The sequence below is a fragment of the Crotalus tigris genome, unplaced genomic scaffold, assembly GCF_016545835.1.
Source record: "Crotalus tigris isolate CLP2741 ecotype Arizona unplaced genomic scaffold, ASM1654583v1 scf7180000024366.1712601, whole genome shotgun sequence".
NCBI lineage: Eukaryota > Metazoa > Chordata > Lepidosauria > Squamata > Viperidae > Crotalus > Crotalus tigris.
Window position 1 is genome coordinate 1,289,661 of NW_024100534.1, and position 17,483 is coordinate 1,307,143.

A 17,483-nucleotide genomic window follows, 5' to 3' on the forward strand; every position below is an offset into this window, starting at 1 on the left:
TCATTTAGAAAATTCTACATCATTTGCAGACAATCCTACAAGCCATCAGGAAATCTACAAGGAATTTTCTAGCATTGTAGCAGCTGCAAAGGTAAATTTTAGTAACAGATTTTCACAGTTCCGTAAGATGGAGACAATCCTGTGTTTTCTTACTTCTCCAGATAAAGCCAAATTTGAAGAACTTGATCTTTCTTGCTTAGAGTGATTAGATTTAGGAAATCTAGAAATGGAGCTACTGGAATTTCAGGAAAATACTATCTGGAAAAATAAATTCTGTGACCTGCGTGAAACACTAGAGAAGATGGAAGGGATGACAAAGGACAGCACAGTTAGTTCTGAGAACGAAATCCTCAAAGTGTGGAATTCTTTGCCAGATAATTTTAAATCCATGAAAGTACTTGGGATTGCTTTCCTTACTTTGTTTGGATCATCTTACGCTTGTGAGCAGCTGTCTTCAGCTTTTAATTATATAAAATCTGTTCTGTTTTAGAATCAGAGACATTGAAGTGAGGCAGGAGTAACAAAACACAACTTCTTTATTGAAATCACAAATAGAACAGAACAGCAAACAAAATGGCACTGGCTCTTTTATACTTCCCTTGCAGGGACAGCATCAGCCTATCAGTGCAAGGCTAGTCTCCCACCTTGCACATGCTCACAAGGCTGGAGATAGCCTGTCTGGCCCCAGGCAACCACATGGTCTGCCCGGGCCTTCTGCAGCCTCCTGAGCCTGCTGAGTCATTCAGCAGGCGCAGGACATAACACCCCTCCCCCCTTGGATAAAATAATAAGTGAATACTTACTGTTTTATAGCAGCATACATATACATGTGTTCAATTAAGCATGTTGTTGTTTCTAAACACAGTTATGCCTGCACGCAGGCAGACCCAGTCATTACACTTCTCATATTTACACGAATACCACATATTGTTTAATACTATCAAACAAAACACCCCAACTCTGAGTGTGCCCTGAGTTCAAGAGAACTATTGAGCCTCCCTTACATACATTGTATTATTAGGCCTGTCCTGGAATTGACAAGAACCTTACATAGTCTTGTAAATGCTTTGGGGGACCCCTTGCCCGCTCTGATCTTCTTAGAGCTGTTGTGGGCACCTGGCCTGCGAGCTCGCCTGCCAGTCTTGGCAGACCAGGATGTAGATGCCCCCTTGAATCCGGCAACCCTCCATCGTACTGACTGGCCGGAGCCTGTAACTCCAGACCAGAGTTTCTTGGTGATGGGGCGATGGGGAGGCAGCGGCTTGGCGGGGAGGTTCAACGGTCGATGGTCCAACATAACTTCCCTCCTTGGATGAGAAAGAAGAGAAAGAATCTCTCCTGTCCGTGTCCCTTTCCCCCCCTCAAGCAACAACAGGAGGTTGCAGGCAGCCGGTGCAGGAAGCCCTGGAATGGCCAGTCCAGGATGCCTGGTTGCAGTGCTGGATGTCTTTTGCTCCTCCTAGAAGCTGGTGGCAAGAGAAAGAAGTCATTCAAACTTCAAGCTAGCTACTGGACGCCTATTCACACTTTTTTTCCTTTTTTTTTGTCTGCCAACCCACCCCATCTGTAAAAGAAAAAGTCTTCCACCCAAGCATAACTTTTAAGGATTTTAGGGATCTTTGAGAAGAAGAGAGGGAGAGAGAAATAGAGAGAGGGAGAGAAAGAGGGAAAGAGAAATAGAGAAAGGGGGAGAAAGAAAGAGAGACAGGGAGAGAGAGAAAGAGAAAGGGAGAATGGGAGAGAGAAAGAAAGGGAGACAGGGAGAGAAAGAGAGGGAGAGAGAGAGGGAGAGAAAAAAGGGAGACAGAGGGAGAGAAAGAAAGGGAGAGAGAGAGAGAGAGAGAAATAGAGGGGGAGAGAGAGAGAGGGAGAGAGAGAGGGAGGGAGAGAGAGAGGGAGAGAAAAAGGGAGAAAGAGGGAGAGAGAAATGGAGAGAGAAAGAGAGGGAGAGAGAAAAAGAGGGAGAGAGAAAGAAAGGAAGAGGGAGGGAGAGAGAGAAAAAGGGGGAGAGAGAGGGAAAGAGAAAGAAAGTGGGAGAGAGGGAGAGAGAAATAGGGGGAGAGAGGGAGAGAGAGAAAGAGAGGGAAAGAGGGGGGGAGAAAGAAAGGGAGACAGAGAGAGAGGGAGAGAGAAAAAAAAGAGAGAGATTAAATTAGTAACATGGTTGTTAAGTGAATCTGGTTTCCCCCATTAATGTTGCTTGTCAGAAGGTTGCAAAAGGCGATCACATGACCCTGGAACAATGTGACCATCATAAATATGAATCAGTTGCCAAGCATCAAAATGTAAATCACATGACCCTGGGGATGCTCCAATGGTCATAAGTGTGAAAAATGGTCATAAGTCACTTTTTTCAATGCTGTTGTAACTTTGAACAGTCACTAAGCAAACTGCTGTAAGTTAAGGACTACCTGTACTTTATCACTTTTTTCCATTTTTTTTTTTTTGGTCATCACGTTTTTGACACCTCGCTAAGTGACTGGTGGCACTCGAATGTTGTCATATTTTAAAAGTGGTACAATCGGTAAAAAGGTTGAAAAGCCCTGCACTAATGGACCAATTATTTCATAACAGTAGCAAAATTACAGTTATGAAGTAGCAACGGAAAGAATTTTATGGTTGGGAGTCACAAGATGAGGAACTGTATTAAAGGGTCACGACATTAGGAAGTTTGAGAACCACTGCTTTAAAGCATCTTTGGTAGTACGCACCATACGCTCAGCCTGGCCATTGGAAGCTGAATGGAATGGTGCAGATGTGGCATGCCGGATCAAGTTGGCTTGAAGAAAAGCCTGAAACTCAGAAGATGTGAATTGGGGTCTGTTGTCGGAGACAAGGACATCTGGAAGACCATGTGAGGCAAAGATTCCTCTCAGCATCTGGATGGTCCTAGCAGTAGTAGTGGAGGAGACAGGAACAACCTCTAGCCACTTGGAATGGCTGTCCACGAGGAGAAGGAAGAATTGCCCCTGAAAGGGCCCAGTGTAGTCAATGTGTACCCTCGACCATGGAGTATGTGTCTCCTCCCACCTATGTACAGGGGCCTGGGGCATTTCAGGCCTTGACTGTTGGCACACTTGGCACCCATGAACCTGGGTCTCAATCTCTTTATCAAGCCCAGGCCACCAGAGATGGCTACGCGCAAGCGCCTTTATCCGGACTATTCCTGGATGTCCCTCGTGCAGAGAGAGAGCAAGATTCTAGTCCTCAATGAGGCTGGGATGACAACCCTGCTACCTCATAGTATACACCCCTTGAAAGTGGAAAGTTTGTGCTTTCTTTGCCAGAAACTCTGGAATTCTGCACCAGGACATGTGTCGGGCCATCCTGACAACACCCATGTCAGCATGTGTGTAAGTGTGCGATCAGTGGCAGTTTCTGCAGCCATGTCCCTAGCATTGAGGGAAGATTCAGACAATTCCTGAATGGAGAGAATGTGCAGAGCAGGAGCAGGATCTGCCTCTACATGCTGTAGAGGTAATATGCTGAGGCCATCTGCATGGCCCATTTCTTTACCTGGTTTGTGAAGCAGGGCGAATTCATATGCTGCAGGAAAATTGACCATCTCAGCATTCGTGGAGATATTATGTGAGGGGTTTGTTTGTTTGTTGTAAACAAGCCCAGCAGAGGCTTATGGTCTGTGTAGACTGAAGTGGCGGCCATATAAGAAATCATGAAATTTCTTTATGCCAGCCACTATTGCCAAGGCTTCTCTGTCAATCTGAGCATAATTACGCTCTGCAGATGAGAGAGTCCTGGAATAGTAGGCCACAGGGACTTGTGTCCCATCGGCCTTGAGGTGACTCAGCACAGCCCCAACCCTATAAGGGGATGCTTCACAGGCTATGCATACAGGCAATTGCTCATTGAAATGAGCTAACACAGCATTTGAGGCCAGCAAGGCCTTGGCTTCTGAAAAACTCTTTTCATGGACTTGTGTCCACTGCAAAGGAGCCTGTTTATCCAAGAGCCGGTGTAACGGCTCAGCCACTGCGGCCTTGTGAGGTAGAAATGCATGGTAGAAGTTTAACAGTCCCAGAAAAGCTTGAAGTTCGCTTTTGGACTTGGGACTTGGGGCCTGCTGAATTGCTTTGAGCTTGGATTCAGCAGGATGGATGCCTTCAGCATCAATACGGAACCCCAGAAATTCAGTGGAGGTAACTTCAATCTTACATTTGTCTTGCTTCAGCTTCAGCCCTGCTTGGCGGAAACGCAGCAAGACAGCCCTCAGCCTTTCAGCTAAGTTCCCAGATGACTCCCCAGCAATGAAGACATCATCAAAGTAGGGACAGACCCCAGGAATACCACAGAGAATTTGCTCCATCACACTTTGGAATACTGCAGGGGCCACATTAACCCCAAACTGCAGCCTTTTTACCTTAAAGGCTCCCCGGTGCATCACAATTGTTTGGGCCTCAGCCGTTGCCTCATCAACAGGTAGCTGTTGATAGGCCTGAGCCAAATCAAGCTTTGCAAAGATTTGCCCCCTCACCTTGAGTGAGGCCAGAATGTGGCTCACCACAGGCACCGGGTAGGCATGCTGCTGAAATGCCTTATTAAGTGTACATTTATAGTCTGCATAAATTTGGACTTCTCCATTGGCCTTCAGTGGCGTGATTATAGGGGTTTCCCATGGACTAAAGTCCACAGGTTCTAAGATGCCCTGCTGGAGCAGCTTGTCCAGCTCTGCATCTATTTTATTCTTTAGGGCAAAAGGCACCCTTTGGGGCTTGATCCTGATGGGTGTGATGGCTGGGTATAAACGTAAAGCAATGGGAGGCTCCTTGTACGAGCCAAGCTCTGAACTGAACACATCAGCAAACTCCTTGTAAACGTCTGCAAGGCCTGACGTTTGCAGATTGTGAAGTCCAGTCACTTATATTCCAAGGGCCTCGAACCAATCGAGTCCAATAAGACTCGCACAATCACCCCCAACTACCATCAAATCTAGCAGCCCTTCAAAACTCCTACGCTGCACCTTGAGTGTGGCCTCCCCCTTCACGCTGACTCTGAAATTCTGGAAGTCAGTAAGGATTAAATTTGAAGGCCTGAGTTTAGCTCATAGGCCACTTCTGCAAATCTTTTTAAAAATGTCTAAGGAAATGATCGATAGAGTGGACCCTGTGTCCAACTCCATCGACAAGGAAACACCTTGCAACTTCACATCAATGTGAAGCTTCTTTTTAAGTGGCCTGTGAACCCCGGTTTTGAAAACGGCCCTATGGGATGCGCAGAAGCCCACCCTGTTTTGGCTGGGGACCTTGGTACCTTTCAGAGGCAATTCTTCTGGAGACTGTTCCTTCTGGCAACCCAAACAGGCAGAGGCAATGTGGCCTTGCCTTCCACATGCCCGGCAGATAGCAGAGTGGAACTGGCAGTCAGAGTGCTTGTGGTGTCCTCCATACCCGAAACACTGAGGGAATGAGGTTGTCTATTGTCTACCTTCCTGAGGCCTTCTTTCTGCTTGCTGCTGAAGCCTGTCTACCTCCAATTCTGGATCCTCTTCTGGAATCTCCCAAGCAACCTCGTGATGGACGGTGCTAGGCATTGGGGTTTTTTTTGGCAAACCCTTCACAGCTCCTCCTGCTGCTTCTTCAGCTGCAATCTCTCTCAAAACATCTTGAAATGAGACATCTTCTTTTGCAAAAAGTTTCTGTTGCAGCTCATGACTTCGTAGGCCGCAAACCAAGCGATCCTGGAGCCTCTCTTCTAGATCCTTAAATGCACACGGCCTAGCTGCTTGTCTTAAGGCAGCAACAAAGTCTGCAGCAGACTCACCAGGCCTCTGATCCCTCTGCTCAAAGGCATGCCTCCATGCAATTACTGAGAGCTTGGGTTCAAAGTGCTCTTGCAGCATCCTCTTTAAGTCAACATACACAATTAATTCCAGTGGTGCTGGGACTACAAGATTCTCTGCAATATTGAAAGTCAAATTGTACAAATTGTAGTGCCGTATTTCGCCACTAGATGTCATTAATGCCATTTTCCAGCTTTTTAAATCCAAACTTATATTACAAGCTTTTCAAGTCTCTTTTTTTTTAGAAAAAAAGTCTCAAAAGCACTTTTAGTCCCCAAATTTCAAAGTCATATATGTATATTAATTTCATGTTAATCTTGTAATTTTCTGTTTTCCTGCAAGCAATTAATTTGCCGCTTTTCTTTTCCTGAGAGAATGGGGTGGAAATTCCCCATCCCTCTTTCATCAGGGAGGGAGCTTTGGGCAATGTTTTCCAGGAAAAAGTCTTAGAATCATAAAGAGAGGATAGGGTCTCACCTAGTTTCATCCATGTTGCTGAAAAGTTGCTTGTTGGTGCTTATTGTCTTCCGTTGTCAGCAGCTTCTGACTGGCTACATGAATGTAGCCAGTCTTTCCCCCACCAGCTTAGAGGGCTTCCTTAGATAAAACAAAGGGCCACTGCCCTCCCATGATCAACGAGGGTCCCCTCCTTGCTTGTCACCGCTATTGGGCAACTTTCAACCCTTTCCAGGGTCCCCAGCAGGGGAAAATCAAACATCTTCCCCATCTTCCTGAGCCCATCCTGCCACGACATCAAACCGAAAGCCAACAATATAACAATGCAACATATTTCACATAAACTGCACTGGAATCACTTCTTAAGACCTTATTCCAGACTTTAACAAGTACATCTTGAGGTGCTACAAAAATGCTGACAAAATAGTAACTAATAATAGTAAATTAGGGCAGAAATATGCTGCACAAATAGAAAATAAAATCCTGCTAAATGTCAGCTTCTTTCTTCTCTCATTCCACTCTGTCTTGGTGGAAGAACAAATTGCAAGTGTCATCAGTTACGTATGAAGAAAAAACTTACATGAGTTATACTTACAGTAGGGAGCTATTTCATGTAATATGGATCATTGTAGCACAAACGCAATACTAGAATGTATGCTGCAGCCGCCAAAAAGGCCAATGCAATCCTAGGCTGCATTAACAGAGGGATAGAATCAAGAATATGTGAAGTTCTAGTACTGCTTTATAATGCATTGGTAAGACCACACTTGGAATATTGCATCTAGTTGTGATTGCCCCAATATAAAAAAGATGTTGAGATTCTGGAAAGAGCACAGAGAAGAGTAACAAAGATTATTAGGGGGCTGCAGGCCAAGACATATGAAGAACGGTTGTAGGAATTGGGTATGTCTAGGGGTGACATGATAACAATGTTTCTATATTTGAGGGGTCAACCTATTTTCCAAAACACCAGAGGGCAGGACAAGAAGCAATGGATGAAAATTAATCAAGGAGGGAAGCAATCTAGAACTAAGGAGAAATTTCCTGACAATGAGAACAATTAACCAATGGAATGGCTTGCCTTGTCTTCAGAAGCTGTAGATATGTCATCTCTGGAAATTTTTAAAAAGAGATTGGACAGTCATTTTTCCAGAATTGTATAAAGTATCTTCTTGTGCAGGGGGCTGGACTAGAAGATCTCTAAGGTCCCTTACAACTCTATTATTTTGTTAAATAATACCTTTTTAATACATAAAGGAATACCAAGTTTTGTAGGAGATAAAGCCCTGGGCCTGAATCACTGTAGAATTTTTAACCAGTGTTTTAACACTACAAATGCATAACTACATGAGTCCAAAAGAACACTATACTTGAGCAAGATATTCTTTTTGAAAGCAATACAGGTAGGGACTCAAAAATTCCTAATTAAATTTCTTAAGCTCCTCAGCCAGAAAAGCAAAGTCCTTTCTTTTTCTAAGAATTTTTGGAGGTATTTCTTTTAAAATTATAACATCTTGAGCTGCAATTTGAAATCTTTGCTTATAAAAAGCCTGTATAATTTCATTATGAAGTGATCTTCTGGAAAAATAAATAACCACATCTCTTGGTAAATTTCTCTGCCTCACAATCCATGAGTTAACTCTAAAAAAGTTTTCTATATCTTTCAACATTTCTTCAGGTTCACATCCCAAAATGGAGGCTAATTCTGCTGCAATTTCTTCTTTCAAATTCTCTTGCACATTCTCCTTCAACCCTCTTATTCTCGAAGCAAATTCCATATCTCTGTATTGTGACATTATAATTTCATTCTGTGCTGCATCAACATTATTTTCAACTTTTTCACCTCTGTCCTCTAATCTTTCAACACTTCCCACCACCTCATCCACAGAGTCGTCAAGGCGTTCTACGTGAGCTGCAAGTCCCTGAAGAGCTAGCACAATATCTTCTCTCATCTCATTATTTTTCTGCTCCAAAAGCTCTGCTGTCTCAAGTTTAATCTTTTTGCAGTTTTCTCCAAAGCATCTTGTAAAACATCCTGTAAATCTTTAAGTGTGAGTGCCTGAGATGGGGGGGGGGAGGGTGGAGGAGACTTAGGCTTAGGTTGCTGTACAGTCTGAATTACTGGAGAAGAAATTGAGCCTTTAGGAAGAGAAGAAATTCCAGGGCGTTTTGAAGCCATTTTAAAAAGGAAAAAAAAGCCACTTCTTATAACAAAATAAAATAAGGGGATAATAAAAACAAATCCCCCATACATAAGAAAAAAGAAACTAACTCTTTAAATAAGCAAAGTCTGTTACATTGTTTGAACTTTGTTGCCAAATGAAAGTGAAAGTCTTTCTTAACAATGTCCTTTCAGACAAAGAAACAATATTCCTCCGCCATTTTTTCCTCCCTCCTTTTGTTAAAATAATAAATGGAGAAGATATTAATTCTTTCTTGAGTTAAAGTTCAAAATCACCACAATTCTGATCCTCCTGAACAGCTCCATCTGCTTTGGATTTTACTCACAATTCTCTTTAAGCAGCAGATGTGGAAGCAGCGTCTGGCTTCATTCCGAAGAACAAAGGCATCCTGGGATGCGGAGATGATCCAGACTCCGAGGGACCTCTCACCCTTCGTCTCCCAAAGAAGAATATTTGGGAGACTAGAAGAACTTGACCTCTATCTGGAAAAAACTCACCTTCTTCCCTTCGCCCGGGAAGAAAGGTTCCAAGCCGCAAAACAGCTGATGATCGCTGTCTTTGCCGGCTTTTATGCATTCCCAAGACGGGTGGCTAAGAAAAAAGCCGCCATCGGCGTGGCGATCGCCACCGGAATGACAAGATGTCCAAGGTCCCTTCCAACCTTATGATTCTGATTCTATGAATTAAACACTTTAACTTCTGTCACACCTTTCCCCAAGAGAAAATTCATCTAATTTCTGTCACATTATGGTTGGCAAACAGGATAGCTCAGTATGCTGCATCCTCTACTTCTCCCACATCTCCCTGATATGTTGTCATATAGTGAGAGAAAAGTGATTCAACAGCACACCTAGTATAAGGTTGTGTGTGGAAGCTGATGTGGGAAATCAGCCCCCCAGAGAAGGAAATATTAAAAGGCAGAAAAATATATTTTCTCCAAGGATCTTAAAGAGACAGAAAAGCATGCCCAGTTTTCCTTGATAGCCCCAGGTCTCCCTCCCCCAAGCAGAAGCCAGCTCTGTACAAATGCAGATGTAAACCATCAGGAAAGTTGAAGCCAGAAGCTTAGGAAGACAAAGACACCTAAAATCTGCATACCCCACCCAAACTATTAAGAGTCATTAGCCCCAGCACCAGGGAAGCAGGATATATAACCCTTGGGACATAATAGAATTAACCCACCACCATCAAGAATATAGAAAGGTAGGGGGTGGGGCCAGCTGTCAAGAAGAATGGGTGTGTTGGATGACTCTCCAGAGTGTCTGCTCTCATTTCCGACTGTTTGACAGACCTTTCAGAGTCCCTGGTTCCTTGGAGGGGGACAGGGAAAAATAAGGTGTCCTGGAGAGTGGTTCCCGACAGCAGTCGGGACTGGCGCATTCGGGAAAAACCTTGGTAATTTGACCAGAGGAAGAAGACGGCTGTCAATGGCGGCCATGAAGAAATGACAACTGTCAGTTGGCTGAAAAGCAGCGGTGATATAGCCGGACGGAGACGTGACAGTTCCAGTCAAAAGTAATCTGGGCAGTGAGCCTGATAACCTAACAGAAGGGATCCGGGTAAAAGAATGCACTGGAGGATTTCTAAAGAGGACTGAAGATTGAAAGTGCCCACAAGAGGGGAGGAGGGAGATTTCCCTTCCTCGCTTTTGAAATAGCGGTGAAAAGAAAGGTTTGGGCTAAGAAGGTTCACCTGCATGGTGGAACTATTATTTCAGCTGGAGAAACTTAAAGGGAAGAGGAGTTTCTTTTTCCTTTCTTTCTTCTAAGGAAGGAAAGTTTAACTTTGAAAGGCAAGTGTACTTCAAACCACAAAGTGAAAGTCTGGAAGAAACTAAGGAGGTAGACATTTTGAACTAAGCCTGTAGGTTGAATATTAGAGATAAAGAGAAAGAGACACCTGCTGGTTGTATAGAGAATAGTCATAGGAGGAGGGGGAAGGGAAAGTGACTTCAAAGTATATTTGCAAGTGTTAAGTAGACATCTGTGTAGAAATTTTTGATTTAAGATTTGAAAGTAATTACTGGGAAATGGATTTTTGTATTAACTATATCTACTGATACATTTATGGTGAATATTGATTGTTCTAAAGCATAGGGTCAAGCTTATTAATACTTGTTCTTAATAAACTCAATTGATAATTAATTATTATATACAAAATGTAATATATTTAGCTTTAATAGTGATAATTCTGATATTCTGGAGAGAAACACAAAAATGGTAAATAAGTGGGCAGGTTGGCTTAAAGTACTGAAATAGATAACAAATATTCCTAATCTCACAAGGGTTGGAATAGGGAGGAAACAGACAACACAAACCACAATGATGGAACCAAGTCCTGCCAGGCAAAGATCTTTGGAAGAGGTGACACAAAGAGATAGAGCGAACTCATTTAGAGATTTGCAACTAATGTTGCAATCAATGCAAGAGGTTATGTGTAAAAATCATGAAGATCTAAAAAAAGAAATAGGGGAAGTAAGAAATGACACAGGGGAACTCAAGGATAAAATAATGTCAATGGACGGGAAATTTGAGTCCTTCCAACAACATATTATGAAAAATGAACAAAAGCTATCAGAAATGGAAGAAAGGATGGGAAAAGAAGAGCAGAGAGTAGATGAAATGAACGAGAGGTTAGTTCAGGCCAACAGAGAATTGGAATCGACAGTTATTTCTCTGGAATTAGAGAAGGCTGCTCATTATTTACGGTTCCAAAATGTCAGTGAGATGAAAGGTGAAGATCTACCAGTAATAATGACAGATATACAAGCGGGGGCTTTGGGAAGCAATAGAGAAGAGATGGCCAATGAGATAGATGAGATCTACAGAATTCACACAAATTATGCAAGATGGCACAATCTCCCTAGAGAAGTCCACGTTAGATTTGTTAAGAAATCGATCAGAAATGAAATACTATTTAGGGCCAGAGATGATTCATTGGAGTATCGAGGCAGACAATTGATTGTACTTAAACAAGTACCTAAAAGAGTGAGAGACTTGAGAAGGCCTTATCAAAGAATAACTTTTAAATTGACGAGAAAAAATATTAATTTTAGATGGTTGACTCCGGAAGGGATTCTGGTCACATGGCAGAAGAAAAAGCTCCATCTAGATTCAATAGATAAAGCAGAGGAATTTTATAGAAAAAAATTTGGCAGTGAGGAGGACCTAGTTGAAAGAGAGGTAAGAAAAGAAGGTGAGATATTAACCCAGGCTACTGAAGGAAAGGAAACACAACCTAAAGGTAAGCGAATTGAGAATAGAGAGGATATAAATAATGGAAAAGATAATGGAAAATATGATGAGAATAGACTTAAAGAAATTAAAGAGGCTAGACTGACAAGATTGTTAGTGGAAAGAGAAAAGGAATCACAAACTAAAGAGTCTAGACTGATAATAATAACAAGATCCAAATATAGACAAAGAGGGGAAAAAAGGAGTTGAAACTATATCTCTAAATGTTAATGGTCCCAACTCCCCATTAAAAAGGAAAAACTTCTTAAATAAACTTAGTAAGATGAACTTAGATATAATAATATAATAATAATATAAAAATATAATAATATAAAATATAAAAAACAACATCAATATTTATTAAATTGCCTCAAACTGGGAAACATGTTTGCAGCACTTTCACAACATAAGAAAGGAGGAGTCGTAGCATATATCAAATAGGATATTTTGGCAAATCAAATTTATAAAGATGAAGATGGTAGAATTTTAATAATAGAAGTAACATTGAATAATACAAAAATTGCCCTTGTGGGAATTTATGCCCCAAATGAGGGACAGAAACAATTCTATAAAAAATTACACACTATTATTAATAAATCTGAATATGGCAATATTTGTATAATGGGAGACTATAAACATGGATAGACACCTAAACTATAAATGTGGAAAGAATAGAAAAGGCATCAGAGGAACATTACCTGAAACATCCCTAAAAATGGCAGAGGAGCTTAACATTCAGGATATTTGGAGAGAGAGGAATATAGGGAAAAAGCAGTTTACCTATTACTTGGGGTGACACCAATCATGGGCCAGAATTGATATGGTGTGGATGTCAGCAGATTTAAATTTGGAGGTGGAGGATATTGTAATCAATACAAACCTCTGGGCTGACCACAAACCAATTAGAATCAGATGGAAAGGGCAAAAAAGAATAAAGAGATGGACCCTGAAAAGAACAATCCTAAAGCATAAAGAATTCAAATTGAAATTGGAAGAACAAATGGATCTGTTTTTTAAGACAAATAAAAAGGAAAACGAGAATTGCCAAAATTTATGGGATACAGCCAAAGCTTATATGAGAGGTGTCGCAATCTCTTATATGGCCAGGGAAAACAAAATTAAGATACAGCAACAAAGAAATTTAGAAGAAGAACTGAGTAGAACTGAGGAAAGTTTACAAAAGGAACCACAAAGACGCGATCTGAAACAATAGATAGACCTGATTAAACACAAGATGAATATCACTGAAAAGGAAGAACTAGGACAGCAGATAAAACGTAACAAACAAATTATTTTTGAAAACACCAATAAACCAAGGAGATGGTTGGCTTACAAAATAAAGAAACACAATAACAAAAAGAGGATTAGTAACAAAAAACAACAAAGCCCCAGGTCCAGATGGTCTACCTATAGAAATATATAAAATCTTACAAGAATCTTTAAGTCCAATATTAATGGAACTATTTAACGAGGTCTTTAAAAAGGCCAAAATACCAACTTCATGGGAAGAAGCTCTTCTCACCCTGATTCCTAAGGAAAATTCAGACCTGACACTTATTAAAAACTATAGGCCCATTTCATTATTAAATTCGGACTGTAAGATTTTTATGGCCGTAATGCTCAAAGACTTGAAAGATTCTTAGTAGATTTTATACACTGAGATCAAAATGGTTTCTTATCTAAAAGATACATAAGAAATAATGTTAGGATTGGTTTGGACGTATTGGAGTATTATGAGGTCCACAATGAAAAGCATATCGGTTTAATTTTTCTTGACACACAAAAAGCATTCGATAACGTGAAATGGGATTTTATGCTCAATCAATTCGTGTATATGGACTTTGGGGGAAATTTCACAAATATGTTTAAATCAGTCTACTTCAAACAGGAAGCAAAAGTAATAATTAATGGAGAAACAACTGAAAGCTTCCAAATTCAAAAAGGCACAAGGCAAGGTTGCCCATTATCACCATTATTATTTGTACTGTCCCTGGAGGTACTAATTAGAGTGATTCAGAAAGATGAACAGATCAAAGGACTAGAGATTAAGAGAAAAACGTTCAAAACGCAAGCCTTTACAGATGATCTTGTTTTCATAATCGAAGAGCCACTACAATCATGGTCAAGATTGGTGGAAGTACTGAGTAAATACGGGGAAATAGCAGGCTTAAAGATAAATAAAGAAAAAACTAAAAATGCTTGTTAAAAACATGACTAAAACACAGAAAAATGAACTAGTTGACAAAATAGGCATCCAGATTACAAAGAAAATAAGATGTTTAGGGATACAATTAACAGCTAGATGTGCCACACTTAAAAGAGATAACTATGATAAATTAATGGAACAGATTAAAATTGATTTAGATATTTGGACCAATTTGCAGCACAGATGGGCAGAATTGCCATAATTAAAATGTTACCTAATTAAGTGTTACCTAAAATTTTATTTTTGTTTCAATGTATACCCATTAAATTAGATAAAAAATTCTTTCAAAATTTTAACTGAAGCATACTCAAATTTATTTGGCAAGGGAAAAAAGCAAAGATCAAATTAAAATTGCTGCAAGATTCGAAGGAAAGGGGTGGACTTGGCCTCCCTGACTTGGAAAAATACTATCAGGCCATAGTATTATTACGGGTGTGGGATTGGATACTATTGAAGAATAGGAGACTATTAAGTCTGGAAGGTCATGATTTACAGATAGGATGGCATGCTATGTTATGGGATCAGAAATATAAGACCCACAAATATTTTTGGAGGCATTACATCAGATAAGCTCTAATAGACATGTGGGTCAAAATCTAGCAACCAAATTATATGCAAGTCCCCAGTTGGATTTCAACATTAGAAATGCATATACACCCAAAGTTTATTCAATTAGGGAAAGTTATAACATATAAAATGTATTGGATGAGAAAGGGGAACTGAAATCCAGGAGAAATCTTCAAGATGAAGGGATAGAATTAGAATGATGGGCATATCTTCAATTACAGTCAAGATATTGGAAAGACAAAAAAGAGTTGGGTATAAAAATAGAGTTGACAGGGCTGGACAAAATACTATTAGGAACTGAGGATAAAATGATTTAAAAACTATATCATTATCTGTTAGATCAGGCAATGTATGAGGAACAGGTGAAAGAAACCATGTTAACGTGGAGCAGAGATCTTAGTCTTAATTTCGATCTGCACATCTGGCAAGAACTATGGGTAAGAAATAGGAAGCTTACCTTGGCCACCTCCTACAAAGAAAATCTCTACAAAATGTTCTATAGATGGCATCTCCCACCCACAAGGTTAGCCAAAATGGGTCCAAATTACTCATCTACATGCTGGAAATGCAAATTGACAACAGGGACCTATTACCATATGTGGTGGGAGTGCTCAAAAGCTTGTGATTTCTGGAATAAGATAAAAAAATGGCTGGAAGAAATATTAAGGATAGAGATAGAGCTGAAATCAGAACTTTTCCTATTAGGCATAACTACACAGAAATACGATAAAGCAACATTTTACCTGATGTTACATATTCTTACTGCTGCTAGATTGGCATACGCACAAAATTGGAGGAACATCAGAAGAAGAGATTCTGTACAAAATACTATCGTGTGCTAATATGGACAGGCTCACAATGAAAATGAAGGACAAGATTGAGCTAGATTATTTTAAAATCTGAGACAAATTCTATTACTGGTGTGAATCAAGAAGGACTGTCCGGGTTATAATCTAGTGTTAAGATAGAAATATATATAATTGTATGTTAGTAACTAGAGAAATGAATTAGATATTGTATAGAAAAGTATGTACAGTATGTATATATAGAGATAAAGAATTATATGTAAGAAGAAGATCAAATTGTTAGAAATACTTATACTGGAATATTATGTTATGTCCACTTTTTAAAAACTGTATTATAAATAAAAAACTTTTTAAAAATTAAAAAAAAAAAGAATACAGAAAGGCACACCCAGACTTAGGTCATAATACGTGACACAGGAAATACAAAGCCTGAAACAGGAACAGGAAACTACTTCAACCAAAAGGCTTTTTCTCTCCTCTTTCCTGCCAGAACCTTCTTTCTGTCTGGCTCTTCAATAAACTGCAACCTTCTTCTAAAGCAGTCGCCATGTTGTTTATCCCTGGCTTGGATGAATCATGATGAAGACTTTTCCTTCAACAATTTGGCACCCCAGATGGGACTCCAAGCTAACCTCTCCAATGGACTGAGACTGGTGTATGAAACTAAGAAAAAGACGCAGGCATGTCTTGAGCAGAGGTTTGAAGCTGCAGGACACAGTTTTGAAGCTGCAGGACACAGCTTGACAAACTCTGAATTTATTGCTTCTTATATACTTGTTACATACATATGTTTTACCATTAGATGCTGACATAAAGTTTTCTAGTAATACATTACCTGATCAAAGACCAAGTAAAGAGCAAACAGGAGAAGGAACTAACAAAGGCAGGAAGAGATAGGAAGGAACTTAAGCATATTATCTACAGGAAGAGATAGGAAATAACTTAAGCATATTTAGGTAGGTGATGCATTAAGTCAAAAAGGTGATGACCTTCTGGCTGCTTTCTGATAGAAAATTGCTTAAACCAGTATAATTTTTTTAAAACTGAAGCTGGAACACACAAAGGTATAAGACAAGTAGAGAATAGATTTTCCATATCATATGATTCAGAAATGCAAAAGTCTGTCACTTGTGTTACATTAGCTAATTTCATCCAAATATTATATTTCATGATCCGTGATTCTAAAGAATGAAGTGGGAGAGCTTGAGACCCCCCACAGCAATTAAGAAGGAAAGAGAGGCAAAGAATGACTAAGGAATTTGCAGTCAAAACCACAAATACGACAGCACATAAATTCTCGGGTGTAGGTTCTTTTCCCTGTTGCCGCAAAACCATCTGTGCTTTGAATGTTAGGTTTTTCACATTGCCCCAGGTTGTTGGTCAACTGCGATGGTGAAAGTGAAAGGGACGTTGTGCTATCTGAAGAGCCACCTGCTTCATTTCCAGTATTGGGTTCTGGACTTGATGCCATGGCATCTTTGGCTGGTCGCACACACTGGGCTGGAATCCAGAGAGGGCCTTTAGGAGCAAGCAGAGCAGCATAGCCTCGCCCCCAAGTTAGTAAGGGAATTGGACCTAACCAGGTTTTATCAGGCAATTGCCGATAACATACCAATGGATTAGGGAGCACAGCTTTCTGCTGAAAGTGATGCTGGTAGGCAGTAGTTTTTTTGAAAAGAAATATTTAGCTGATTTAAAGTTATTAGGACTTTATTGACTTGACGAGTTATCCATGTCAAATTAGGTACCCTTGATTCCTCCTTTTTTATTTGTTTGTGAAGGCAGTCCTTAAAGGACCGATACATATGTGAGAAAGGATAGCTGCTATAAAGTTAAAAACAAAGCCATAAGATTGAAGTCGATCCTGGGTGTGATGTAAGCACCTGGAAAATTAAAAATAAGTTGGCACACATAATGAGAGTCAGAGATTAAGTTAAAAGTCTGTTGAGAAAAGATGTGGAAAGCTAAAATAGTAGCAGATAATTCTGAGCATTGTGGTGAGGATTGCACTGCAGTGTAGGCAGATGATATGAAATACACCCTATATATTCAGTTAAAGATCACTAAAGAGATAAATTATTCTGAAAATCAAATTGAAAATCAAATTTTGGGGTAGGAAGAAAAATATTAATTAAATCAGTCCCATTTCAAGGACAAGCTCGATTGTGTCCTAAGGTTATTTCAGCAACAGCCTGGATAAAAGATAAAACATTTTGGGATGGGATAAGAAAAGCC